We start from the raw sequence: 12,337 nt of genomic DNA on the forward strand, positions 1-12,337 counted from the left end.
TTCAGCGCCAAAACCTATTTTAGCAATGATACTAGAAAGAACAGCCTATATTTAAAAGAAGGGAAAATTCATGGGTAAAATATCAGTAGATTCAGCATCAATAAAGTATCTTCGTGCCTGTCACACGATACACACATGCAAAATGGTCATTTGCAGAGGAAGCTCTCAGTTAATAACTATGGAATAGAACGGCCCACATTTGTATGAAGCGAAACAAAAGTTTTCAAAATTCACGGGGCACCCTCTAGAATCGTGCCTTTGGATAAGAAGAACAATGTGTGAAAGATTCAGCTTAATCGGTTGAAAACTGAGCTGGCGCAAATGAGTTGAAGGTTTGTATGGGATGTTCAGTCCAAATATATGGGAAATTGGATGACCTCCAGTCTCTCATACAACACGCCGGTTTGGCGAGTTCGATTTGACTCAGAATTGAAAGAATTTTTTTTTGTAAAAGTTGGTTTATTTGTCAATTTATTAGTATTAGTTTACAATATTTAAAAGTTTACAATTCTAAGTGAAAATTCAAAGCACTTACATCAATTACATTGTAACAGTCATTTACAAAGGCGATGTATTTTATAAATATTCTAAGAATTGCCACTCGTTGTGTTCTGTTCATTCCTGCCAGAGCAGGCTGCACGAGATCCTCGAACGTGAGTCGTCTCCACCCATCCATTGTGCCTGTCAATCTTCGCTGAAGGACCGTCCAAGCCGGGCCGACGCGAGCGCAGTCGCAGAATTTGTGCCGGAGCGTTTCAACTTGGTTGCCACAGTGCGTGCAGTTTTCGTCTGCCACCCGCTGCATTACGAACAGCAGCTTCCGGTGCTCGAACTTCCCGTTCACGAGCAGGTACAGTTTCGATCGTTCCGCCGAGGAGAGTTGTCTACTGTGAACGTTTCGCCACACGCGTATCCAGTCTGTCGCCGGACTGTTGCGTTCCACCTTTGGTACCTCGGTTTGTTCTATAAAGAACTGATGTATTCGACCGGCGGAGGGGTTTTCTTGGATTTGGAGGGGAATGTGGGATTGTTTTGAAAGGATTAATTTAACGTCAGGATGATCTATTGGAGTTGCAGGGCGGGGATTTGCATGGAAGAGAAGGGATCTATAATAGGGAAGGGACTCGATCTCGAGAAGATGTCTGTTGATTGCCAGGGATGGGCACTTCAAGGCAGGCAAGTGCAGGTTTAATCCTCCGCGTTCTTTGCTGCGCGCCAACTGCATCATTGGTACGCGAGCAACAATTCCTCTCCACAGGAACGTACCCATCGTTGCGGTGATTTTTGCCGTGTGTATACCCAAGGGTGGTAACACTGACGAGAGGTACCAAAGTTTCGAGGTGCCGAACGTATTCAACATTATCACCTTCTGCTGCAGTGTCAAGGTGCGCAGGGATTGCAGCCACATTTGCTGCGCAAACTTCCCCACTAACGCATTCCAGTTGAGAGTTGTCATCAACCTTATCGAGTTCGCGAAGACAATACCCAGAATTTTGACTGTGTTGGCTGTCTGCAGCCACTGGGTGGTGATTTCATTGCCTTCGCAAAACCCAACATTGATTGCAATCGTCTTCCGCAGATTTAACTTCGCACCGGCGACTATCTCGAAGCGATGAAACAGCCCATTCAGTGCTTCGATTTGTGCCGTTGACGTCACGACGACGCTGATGTCATCAGCATACGCAACGAGGAGATCGTTGAAGGGGGGAAGGTACAACACGAACACGGAAAAATATTAAAACCCAAAGAATAAGTTTTAAAAACTCAAATTTGGCTAAACTGCTTTTAGTTTTAACTCAAAGTTGGGTTGTTTTCTCCCTCGCTCCACCGCAATGTTGTCGAAAACAAAGAGAGAAGCACCGACGCATCCGCTGCTCTTCCGTGGAAGAAGCCAAATTTGGGTTTTCTTGAGTTAACCCAAATTTGCGTCATTTGAGGCCTCCGTTGGGTGAAAATAACTTACCAGTGGGTTAATTTTTTTGCCGCTCTCAAACGAGAACTACTCACTCACCACTTTCGCTGTTTGACGCAAATTTGAGGTATTCCACGGAAGACCGGGATTGCGTCAAAACAACTTAAATTTGGGTTGATTTGTAGTTCCGTGAAGAGGTGCATAGACAACGGGTCCCCTTGCCGAACCGAGCGTTTAATTTCGAACGGACGAGATAGATGCCCGTTGATGAGCAGCCGAGAGGTCGACCGGCTGGCGATCCGAGAGAGGAGAGTGACGAGATCTTCGTTGAACCCGAGCGAGCACATGGTTTGGAAAAGGAACGAGTGCCTGACCCGATCGAATGCGTTCTCCAAGTCGAAGCTAATGAGCTTCCCGGCTCGACGTTGATGGCGGAGATTGGCTATTCGATCTTTAATGGCGAGAGTCGCCTGAAAGATGTTACGGTCTGTGTTTGAGCATTTCTGCCCGTCGCTTAGCACGTGGTGGTCTCTCATCACACGCTCTAGTCGAGTTTTGAGAATTCGCGAGAGAAGTTTGTAGTCGCTGTTGAGCAACGAGATGGGGCGATATGACCGGGCTGTGTTATCACCTCCCTTCTTCTTCACTAGCACGATGATACCCTCCACAAATGCGGGGGGAAGATTACCGGCGAGTGCTTCGTTGAGCAAAAGGTTCAGCTCCCGGTGGATGACGTCGAACATGCGAAGATAAAACTCTCGTGGGATACCATCACAGCCCGGGGATTTTCGTGGTGCACTTTCTCTGATTGCAGACAGAATTTCTGCCGTGGTGATCTCGCTCGTACAGGCACGGTTTGCTTGATCGTTTGGAGGGATTACACGGTCGCATACAAAATCATCGATGTTGTTTTCGGCTGCTTCTTCCGAGTAGAGGTTCGAGAAAAAATTTAGCAGATTTGCCTGGATTGCTGGCGGTTGGTCGATGATTTCGTTTTCTCCCGTCCGCAGCTGCGTGATGACAGTCTTCTTTCGTCGCCTTTCCCCCAATTGGAAGATCGACATCGGTTCCCCTGCTACATACGTTTCGTTGGTGCGCATGAACATGTGGGAGAAGTTCCTTTGCAGCGCCAACATTTCCCCTTTTAGCCGGTTTATCGTGGTTAACAATTCGGGATGCTGATAGTACCCGTCGTACGCTACCCTCAGCTCAGCATAAAGGCGCTGGTGCTGGTCATGGAACTCATCGAAAGCGGCACGAGATTTCCATTTGAAGAAACTTTTAATTTTCGGTTTTGCGTACGTGAGCCACCACTCCATCCACGAGGCGAAATGTCTTCTTTGGCGGGTCCAATATTGCCACTTGTATTGAAACTCCGCCACGTTTTCTTCGGTCAAAAGATGGGGCCGCAGAGACCAGAAACCGCGCCCCGGCTCGTGTCCCAGCTGGGGGAGGCAGAGTCGCAAAGTCAGCGCTTTGTGATCTGTGAAAGAACAGACGTGTGTGTGGGCAGTTCGTAGGTTTTCGCGCAAACCACTGCTGACGTAGATTCTGTCCAGACGCGATTGTGCGTTGCGGCAGACATACGTAAAGCCAGCATCCCGCGGGCACAATTTCTCCCAAATATCGTGCAGCTGTAGCTGTTGAACAGCTGTTTTAAGAGCAGGGCTTGTGTTCGGGCTGGACGAGTCGCATGCGCGCAGTACGCAGTTGAAGTCGCCAGCGAGGATGACGTGTGCGGTGTGATGACGTAGGTAATAAGCGAGAGTTCCATTGAAAAATTCCTCCCGAGCTGCTCGCTGTGCCGAACCGGAGGGAGCGTAGATGTTGCAAATCGTCGTGTCTTGAACTCTCAGCGCAAGCAGTCGGCTGTTCAGGCTCTTCTCGACGTGAGAGACCTGGATGTGTTGCTTCACTGCAATGGCCGTTCCTCTTCTTGTGTGGTCTACATTGGTGTGCACGACAAAGCCAGGCAAGGAGAGCTGGTCGTTTTCCACTTCTTGTAGACACACAATATCGAGGCCCTGACTGTTGACGAAGTTTCGAAGCGCGTTTAGTTTCGTGGGGCTGGTGATTGTACCGATGTTGATCGATGCGATATTGTAGGATAGGAGAGCCATTTATGAGAGAAAGTCTTCATCCTGCTCGTCGTCTTCGTCTTCCCGGCGGGGCTTTTTGCCGGGTGGCCGACCTTGTTTGCTTCGTCTGCTACTCGTAGAAGTGGATGATTCGTCGGATTCATTGCCATTACCGCTCTTACTTTGCGATCGTGTCACAATGCTCGGCTTTTTGAAGCAGTCGACCAGAACAACGCTGGCTTTAGTAGACTTTTCGCTGTGTGGTGGTCGCAGCAACGATGCATGCGCTCGTTGGGACTGCGAGCGGGGGGATGTCGTTGGGTCGATCCTTGTCGGTTGACTTTCGGATCCCAAAGCCGAGGTAGACGGTTCGGTCTGACTCGAGGACTTCGCAAGCTCGGGAAACTCATCCAAAGTTGCTGGTGGCGGAGCGGAAGGTTTTTGCCCGATCGGTTTCGAGCTCGGTGGTTTGACACCGGCTGATTTCTTCGGTGGTGATCGTGTCGTTCCAGCTTGTTTAGCTACGTTTGCGTAGCTTTTCTGTACCAGAAGTTTCTTGTTCTGGACACAAGAAATGCCAGTGTGTGCCTGCTCTTTGCAGTGTTTGCATGACTGCAGCTGGCCTTTGTAGACAACGAAAGCTTGCTGCCCATCGATAGTGACCCACGAGTCGATGTTACGTCGGATCAGCATGCGAGCCGACCATATGCCGAGTGGTACGCCGGCGAACTCGTAGCCCTCTCCCCACGTTAGCTCACTGATCGAGATCACTTCGCCGAAACCGCACAGAAACTCGACAATCTTCACTTCGGACACATTTTCGGGCAAGTCGTGCACCTTCACTTCCACACTTCCATTCCATGGTGATGCGAAGCTTGTGCTTCTTTCCATTTAGGTCCACTTCATGACGTCCGTCATGTTCGTCCACTATTTTTTGTGCGAGCGACAGGTCGCTGACCTTTTTTTTTTTTTTTTTCCTTCTAAACCATAGGGGGATAATCTGCTCAACAGACACCCTAACAGAAGGTTAGGGTAGTGTAGGTCTGACAGGCCGTCTTCTACAACAAAAGTAAAATCCAGGACTACTCTCTCCTCGTACCCACTAAACCATTCCTATGGTCGCCAAACCCTACGTCTCTCCGGAACCACCAAGAAGGTATTGCTTCAGAGAGGGGCTAGTGCACATCGCACCCACAAGGTTAGCTGCGTAGCCTGCAGCAACGAACATCGATGACTCGTTTTGGAGAGTCCATCACGGTAGCATGCTGGCGCTTAGCCAGTTTCCCGAGTGGTCCTCGCCACTCCCTTTGTCCTCGGAAGGCGGGCAGGGTCAACCCCGCCCGCGCCCTACTGCTGAGCGGACATCAAGAACTGATGCCCACATGCAACCCGATCTGACCTGCCCGTAAGGAAGGGTATCACTACCCTTCAGGCCCTATCAGATGCACCCGTAGGTTGCAGACAGCAGGATCTCACCTACCCCGACCCTTACCGGGGACCCCTTTCCAACCGCGGGCTCGGATCCAACCCAGTAGACCGACGCCACGACAGCACCACTACCGGGACTTCCTCTCCGCGGCCACTTAATCGTTGTAAGGGTCGATCTCGACCGCAGGGCACCGGTATGACCTACGAAGCCGACTCCGAACCCCTGGACCACCTCTTGTACTGCATCTGGACTAGCCATTCTCCGAGTCCACGCGCCACCTCCTCTGTAGCTCCCAGACGATGTGGGTAATAGCCGTTGAAACGGCGTTCCAGCCAAACTCATCCCTACACATCCTCTGGACCAAGTTGTCCGGAGTTGTGTCCTCCCCGCATGTGGCAAGCATGCGGTCACGCATTGTGTGAAAACGCGGGCACACGAACAAAACGTGTTCCGCCGTTTCCTCTGAACCATTGCACACTGGGCATTCGGGAGAATTCGCATGCCCGAAACGGTGTAGATACTGTCGGAAGCAACCATGACCTGTAAGGACCTGTGTCAGGTGGAATGTGACTTCCCCATGGCGCCTATTAATCCAACTATCTACCCTCTGTATCAACCTATAGGTCCACCTTCCTTTGGTGGAACTGTCCCACGCGCGCTGCCATTTGACCATAGAGGCCATCCTGACAGTCCTGCGTATGCCTCTTGTGCCGCGCATTTCGAAGCACTCCATGTCCTCACGGATAAGAATGCTGATAGGCACCATACCAGTAATGACGCAGAGAGCGTCGTGTGACACGGTACGGTACGCGCTCGCAACCCTCAGGCACATAAGCCTGTAAGTACTTTCCAGCTTCCGTCGGTAGCATTTAGTACTTAGCGCGGTGCCCCACGCCGGGCCGCCATACCTAAGTATGGATGTAGCAACACTAGCCAGAAGCTTGCGCTTACTGGCGTACACCGCAGAGCTATTGGACATCATCCGGGACAGTGCCGCAATAGCTGTGGAGGCTCTTTTACAGGCATAATCGACGTGGCTACCGAAGGTAAGCTTATCGTCGATCATCACGCCCAAGTGTTTGACGGAGCGCTTTGACAGGATAGTACAGTCTCCTACACTGATCTCCGTCTGCTGCTCCGACTTCAGGTTGTTAACAACCGTCACCTCTGTCTTGTGGTGAGCCAGCTCCAGTTTCCTGGACCGCATCCACGCCTCCACAACCTTGATCGAGTGGTTGGTAGTCAACTTTACCTCCTCGATCGTTTCACCGTAGACTTCGAGCGTAATGTCGTCGGCAAATCCGACAATCACCACTCCCACTGGATACTCTAACCTCAACACCTCGTCGTACATGACATTCCATAACACCGGACCCAGGATGGAACCTTGCGGGACTCCTGAGGTTATGTGAAAGCACTTCCGACCCACCTCCGTGTCGTAGACTAGTACACGATTCTGAAAGTAACTTCCGAGAATCTTGTACAGGTACTCCGGTATCCCCAGACGCAAGAGCGCATCGGCAACAGCAGACCAGCTGGCGCTATTAAACGCATTCCTTACATCCAGAGTCACTACCGCGCAAAAGCGAATTCCCCTCCTCTTAGGCTCGAGTGCTTTCTCGGCGGTTTTTGTAACCGACAAGATAGCGTCTACGGTGGACCTCCCCTTCCGGAAGCCGTACTGGTTACTCGAAAGACCATTTTCGCCCTCGGTGAACCGCAACATTCTATTGAGGATGATCTTTTCGAGCACCTTCCCCGCCGTGTCAATCAAGCATATTGGTCTATATGCCGACGGGTCTCCGGGTGGTTTCCCCGCCTTTGGCAATAGTACCAGGCTCTGCCTCTTCCAATCTTCTGGGAAAACTCCCTCGTCCAGGCATTTCTGCATAGCAGACCTGAACATCTCGGGAGCCTCTGCAATAGCTACTTTTAAGGCCAAGTTCGGAACTCCGTCCGGACCTGGGGCCTTACCTACGCTAAGGGACTTAGCTATCCCCGCAAGTTCCACATCGGTGACCCTCTCCTCATCGCCAGCCCCAGTCCCCGGCTGTCCTACGAAAGGAGGCCAAGGACTAGGATCATGACGCGGAAAAAGTCCTCCAATGATCCCCTCCAACATCTCTGGAGATTGCTCTGTAGGAGCCATCACACCTCTCGTCTTGGCCATAACGATCCTGTAGGCGTCACCCCACGGGTTCGTATTGGCACTCTGACAGAGACCCTCAAAGCAGGCCTTTTTGCTTGCTCTTATCTCGGTCTTAAGCGCGGCTTTTGCAGCGGCGAACACCACCCGCCGTTCGTTTCGCTCTTCCTCTGATCGTGCTCGCTGCATCCGCCGCCTAGCCCGTAGGCAGGCGCGGCGCAGGTCCGCAATCGCGTCGGTCCACCAGTAAGCCGGTGGCCTCCCATTTCTAGGGTGGACTCGCCTAGGCATGGTCGCATCACACGCACGTGAGAGCACCGCTACCAGCTCGTCGCCGTCTAAACCGATTAAGTTTCGCTCACGGCGGAGCGCCTCCCTAAATACCCCTTCGTCGAAGTATGATGTCTTCCACCTGCGAGGGCTTGGCCTTGGCCTAGCCGCCTCTTCTTCTATCCGCTGTCTGCTGTTATTGTAGTCGATACTGTAGCGAACCGCCAGGTGGTCGCTGTGAGTGTAGCCATCATCTACTCTCCAGTTCGAACTACTTGTTAGGCCAGGACTACAAAAGGTCACGTCAATAATTGACTCCGCTCCGTTTCGACTAAAGGTACTCTTGGTACCGACATTAGCCAAGTCGACATCTAAGATGGCCAGTGTTTCTAGCAGGATCTGACCCCGCTGGTTCGTGAAACGGCTTCCCCATTCCACGGCCCAGGCATTAAAGTCGCCCGCTATTACCACCGGCCTTCGCCCTGTGAGCACGGTCGTTAAGCGGTCCAGCATTTGCGTGAACTGCTCGATCGGCCACCGCGGAGGCGCATAACAGCTACAGAAGAAGACCCCGTTTACTTTGGCGACCACGAAGCCCTCATAGGTAGTAGACACCAACTCCTGAACGGGGTATTTACCCGTCGTCCATATCGCCGCCATTTTTCTGGTCCCATCCGCGACCCAGTTGCCGTTGCCGGCGGGTACTCGGTATGGGTCCGATATGATGGCGATATCCGTCTCCCACTCAGAAACTGCCTGACAAAGCAGTTGCTGAGCCGCATCACAGTGGTTCAGGTTCAGCTGCGTTACCTGCACTGTGATTTGTTGCTCACTGCGGCTTTCTTAAAGGCCGGGCACCCTGGACCACCCATCGCATGTCTGTTTTTCGAGGTTTTCCCGGTACAGATCATGCAGATGGGCGGACTCGTGCAGCTTTGGGCCTTATGACCTTCAGCGCCGCATCGCCTACACAGTTTGCGCCTGTCGGGGCCTTTGCAGTCCCACGACTTGTGTCCTGGTTCCAGACACCTGAAGCAAACCTCAGGTGGCTCGTGGAATGTCAGGTGACATACACACCAGCCCACCTTAATACTCCCTACTTTAACGGACTTTTTAACGTCCGCCACAGGTAGCTGAACCAGAGCTATCTGTGTCCCTGCTGGCCCCTTCCGCAGCCTGACGGCTGTGGCGGCCACCTGAACATCGCACTGTTGCCGCAGTGCCGTGACGAGCTCTTCCGCTTCGGTGATCTCGTCTAGGTCTTTGACCTTCAGAGTCGCCTCATGCGTAAGAGCCCTCACCTCCACTCCATCACCAAGGACCTCTTCTGCCAGCCTCTTGTAGGCGGCGCCCTTGTGATCCTTCTCGCGCTTAAGCTCCAGGATCATTTCGCCCGTACGAGTACGTCTGATACTGCGTACGTCGGCTCCAAGACCCTCGAGCTTGGCGTCGCACCTCATCGCCTTCAAGACGTCCGAGTATTTCGACTGTTCGGTCTTGATGACGATAGCGTCACCTTTTTCGCGCCTGGCACCTGCCTTCCTACGCCTTGGCTTGGCGACCTGCACTTCTGCCTGCGGATTCCCCTTCTTCTTCCTCTTCCGCTCTACCTTTGTCCAAGGAGGGTCCTCTCCTTGGATCGCCCTGCTCTGTGGCTGCTGAGGGCCCACCATTGGTCGCAACCCCTTGTTCCCATCATTCCGGGACGGGCCGGCCTTTTCAGGCCCACCCTTCCCAGCTTTCCGGGAACCCTGGCTGGGGTCCGACTTTCCAGCGTTACCACCGGCTTTCGGGGTTATTATACGCCTGGCCTTGCGGGCGCCGCCAGACAGCTCCTCACCTGACGGCTGCCTCGCCCGCTTCTGCGAATGCTTGTCGCTTTTGTCGCGAGCATTCGCTTCCACTCTCTTCGGACTACCCGCGAAGGAGAAGGCCTCCGTTTGTGTAAACTTAGACGCTTTCTCCTTTGCGGGTTCCGCCGCTGCCGCAGCCAGCAACGCAACCGCGTGCTCCTGCTTGGCATTATCGACAGACGCCCTAAGCCGAAGCAAGGCCGTTTTCAGGTCCTTGCTTATATTCGACTTAGTTGTCGCAAAGTCGATAATTTTGCCAAGCTGCTGCTCAGCTACCTCAAATGCGGGCCGTCCTTTTTCTGCAACTTGGCTGATGGCCCTCAGCAACCATGCTCCGTCCATGACCTCCGCCGGCTGGCTTGCCGTGGAGTGGACAGGAGCTCCCACGCTTGAGCTGCGTAAGCAGCTTCCAGCACCTGACTCCTCGCTTCTCCTTGTAGGAGACCTCATCAACCCGCTTCTTGCGAAGGGGTTGATCGCACCGCTACTTCCACCTGAATTTTGATTCTTAAGATTTTTACTCATATTTGATTCCCACGAGTCGCACGAGAAAGAATGTCCACCACGCCAGAGCTCTGCATTAACGCGGTAAGGGACAGCTTACTGTGGGGGGTGCCCAGGTGCCCCACAGGCTCCGTTAAAGATCGAGCATCTTTTTCACCCCCTCGATCACTCATTCCTCGGCACGGGTCGCTTGACACCTTGAATTGGGGTTAGTAGTCCTATTCTTAGCCGGCAACTACGCGGCTGACTCGCAAGCGGGGGGGTGCGTCAGGCCCCAGGACATCCGTCCCTGCTGACCTTGACGAACGCACATTGTTCACCTTTGTGGCACTGTAGTCTCACTACGTCTTCTTTCTTCAGCCCAAGCACTGATCGGCAGAAGCCGTGCACCTTTTCGAATGATGGCTTCACCGGGAAGCACGAGTAGTCTAAACGAAAGGTGTTTTCTCGCCTCATCGCGAAACACTCCAGCGTGTGACGCTGCACAGCGAAAAAAAGAAAGATAGAACCACCGTTACTAAACGCTTGACTTTCAACGTGAGCAGTCGAAAAACACGTCCGCACGACTCAGAAGCTGAGCACAAACTGAAAAAATAGCAGTTGATACTCTAATGAACAACTTTGTAGAAGACCATATCATGATAAAACTTAATTTAGTTGCGGTTTTAGCCAACGAAACCAGGAAATAGGACATCTTCCCCCGTTTACTCTCGGTTGTTACATGCAGCACGTGTTTGCCGTTCGAAATTTGCTCACTACATCATAGGCGGCTATGTTGTCCTTCATTTTCATTGCTCACGCATGTGGGTGAGTATCGAGACAATGTAGAATTACATAGCTGCCTATGATGTAGCGCGCAAGCTACGGCCGACCAACACGTGCTGCATATAACAACCGAGAGTAAACGGGGGAAGATGTCCTCATCCTGGTTTCTTTGGCTAAAACTGCAACTAAATTATGTTTTATCATGATATGGTCTTCTACAAAGTTGTTCATTAGGATATCAACTGTTATTCTTTCAATTCTGAGCCAAATCGAACTCGCCAAACCGGCGTGCTGTATGAGAGATTGGAGGTCATCCAATTTCTCATATATTTGGACTGAACATCTCATACAAACCTTCAACTCATTTGCGCCAGCTCAGTTTTCAACCGATTAAGCTGAATCTTCCACACATTGTTCTTCTTATCCAAAGGCACGATTCTAGAGGGTGCCCCGTAGAATTTTTCGACATTTTTGTATTTGGGCCGGCCTACTATGGAAGTGTTCATAGAACTGAAGCTGAGAAGCAGGCTTTGTCTCAGTGGGGACGTAACGGCAAGAAGATTTTTTTTTATCTTTATTATCGAGACTTTTAGCCCGAGGCTGGTTCGTCTCCGCAAGAAGAAGACCCAATGACCATTTGGCCTGACGACCTTCGGCCGAATGGCCTGACACCGTGATGACCTTCATTTTGGATGTCAGTTAAGGAGAAACTTCAGAGAATACAAACATGGCTGCCACAATGGCCGACTTGGTTCCCTACTCACGTTTTCAAGAGCACCAATCTTGAAAATTCGTAAACAAATGCTCTCGATTTGTAAAAGCTGCCTCTTTTAGCAAGTGAGCAAAGCCAGGAAAAACAAGTGCGGCTTGGTTCGATGCTTTGTTCGTCAGATTTGTGCCTCTAAAGTTTGTAAGAAAAATTGCAATGGGATTATTTGATGTTTCACCTTAAACATGCTGTTCAGTATCAAAAATAGAGAAAATGTTTTCACTTCCAATGAAACGCACGGAAAAGCACCAAAATCAAAGAAGGTGTCAAATTTGTAGTAAGCTTCGAAGAGGTATTAAATTTTACAAAATAATATTTATTTCATGTGAATGTAGTTAGGGCTTTGTAAGAACTCAAAATAAACTGTTCTTAAGCTCGGTGGAGTGATAATATTTACTAAAATTGTAGTTTGAGGTAGAGTAATTGAACCGATCATGGGGGAGTTAAGCACTGGGTCCATGCTTAAACCACAATAGTATCGCCCCAAGCAAACTTTTTACATGGATTGAATTGAAAATAATAAAATCTATCCTTTATCTACAGGAAAATAACGAAATATTGCCACTTTGAGGTTGTTATGAGCATTTTATTCGTTTTTATCTGAATGTTGC

This window comes from Aedes albopictus, chromosome 3 (genome assembly GCF_035046485.1).
Source record: "Aedes albopictus strain Foshan chromosome 3, AalbF5, whole genome shotgun sequence".
Taxonomy (NCBI): domain Eukaryota; kingdom Metazoa; phylum Arthropoda; class Insecta; order Diptera; family Culicidae; genus Aedes; species Aedes albopictus.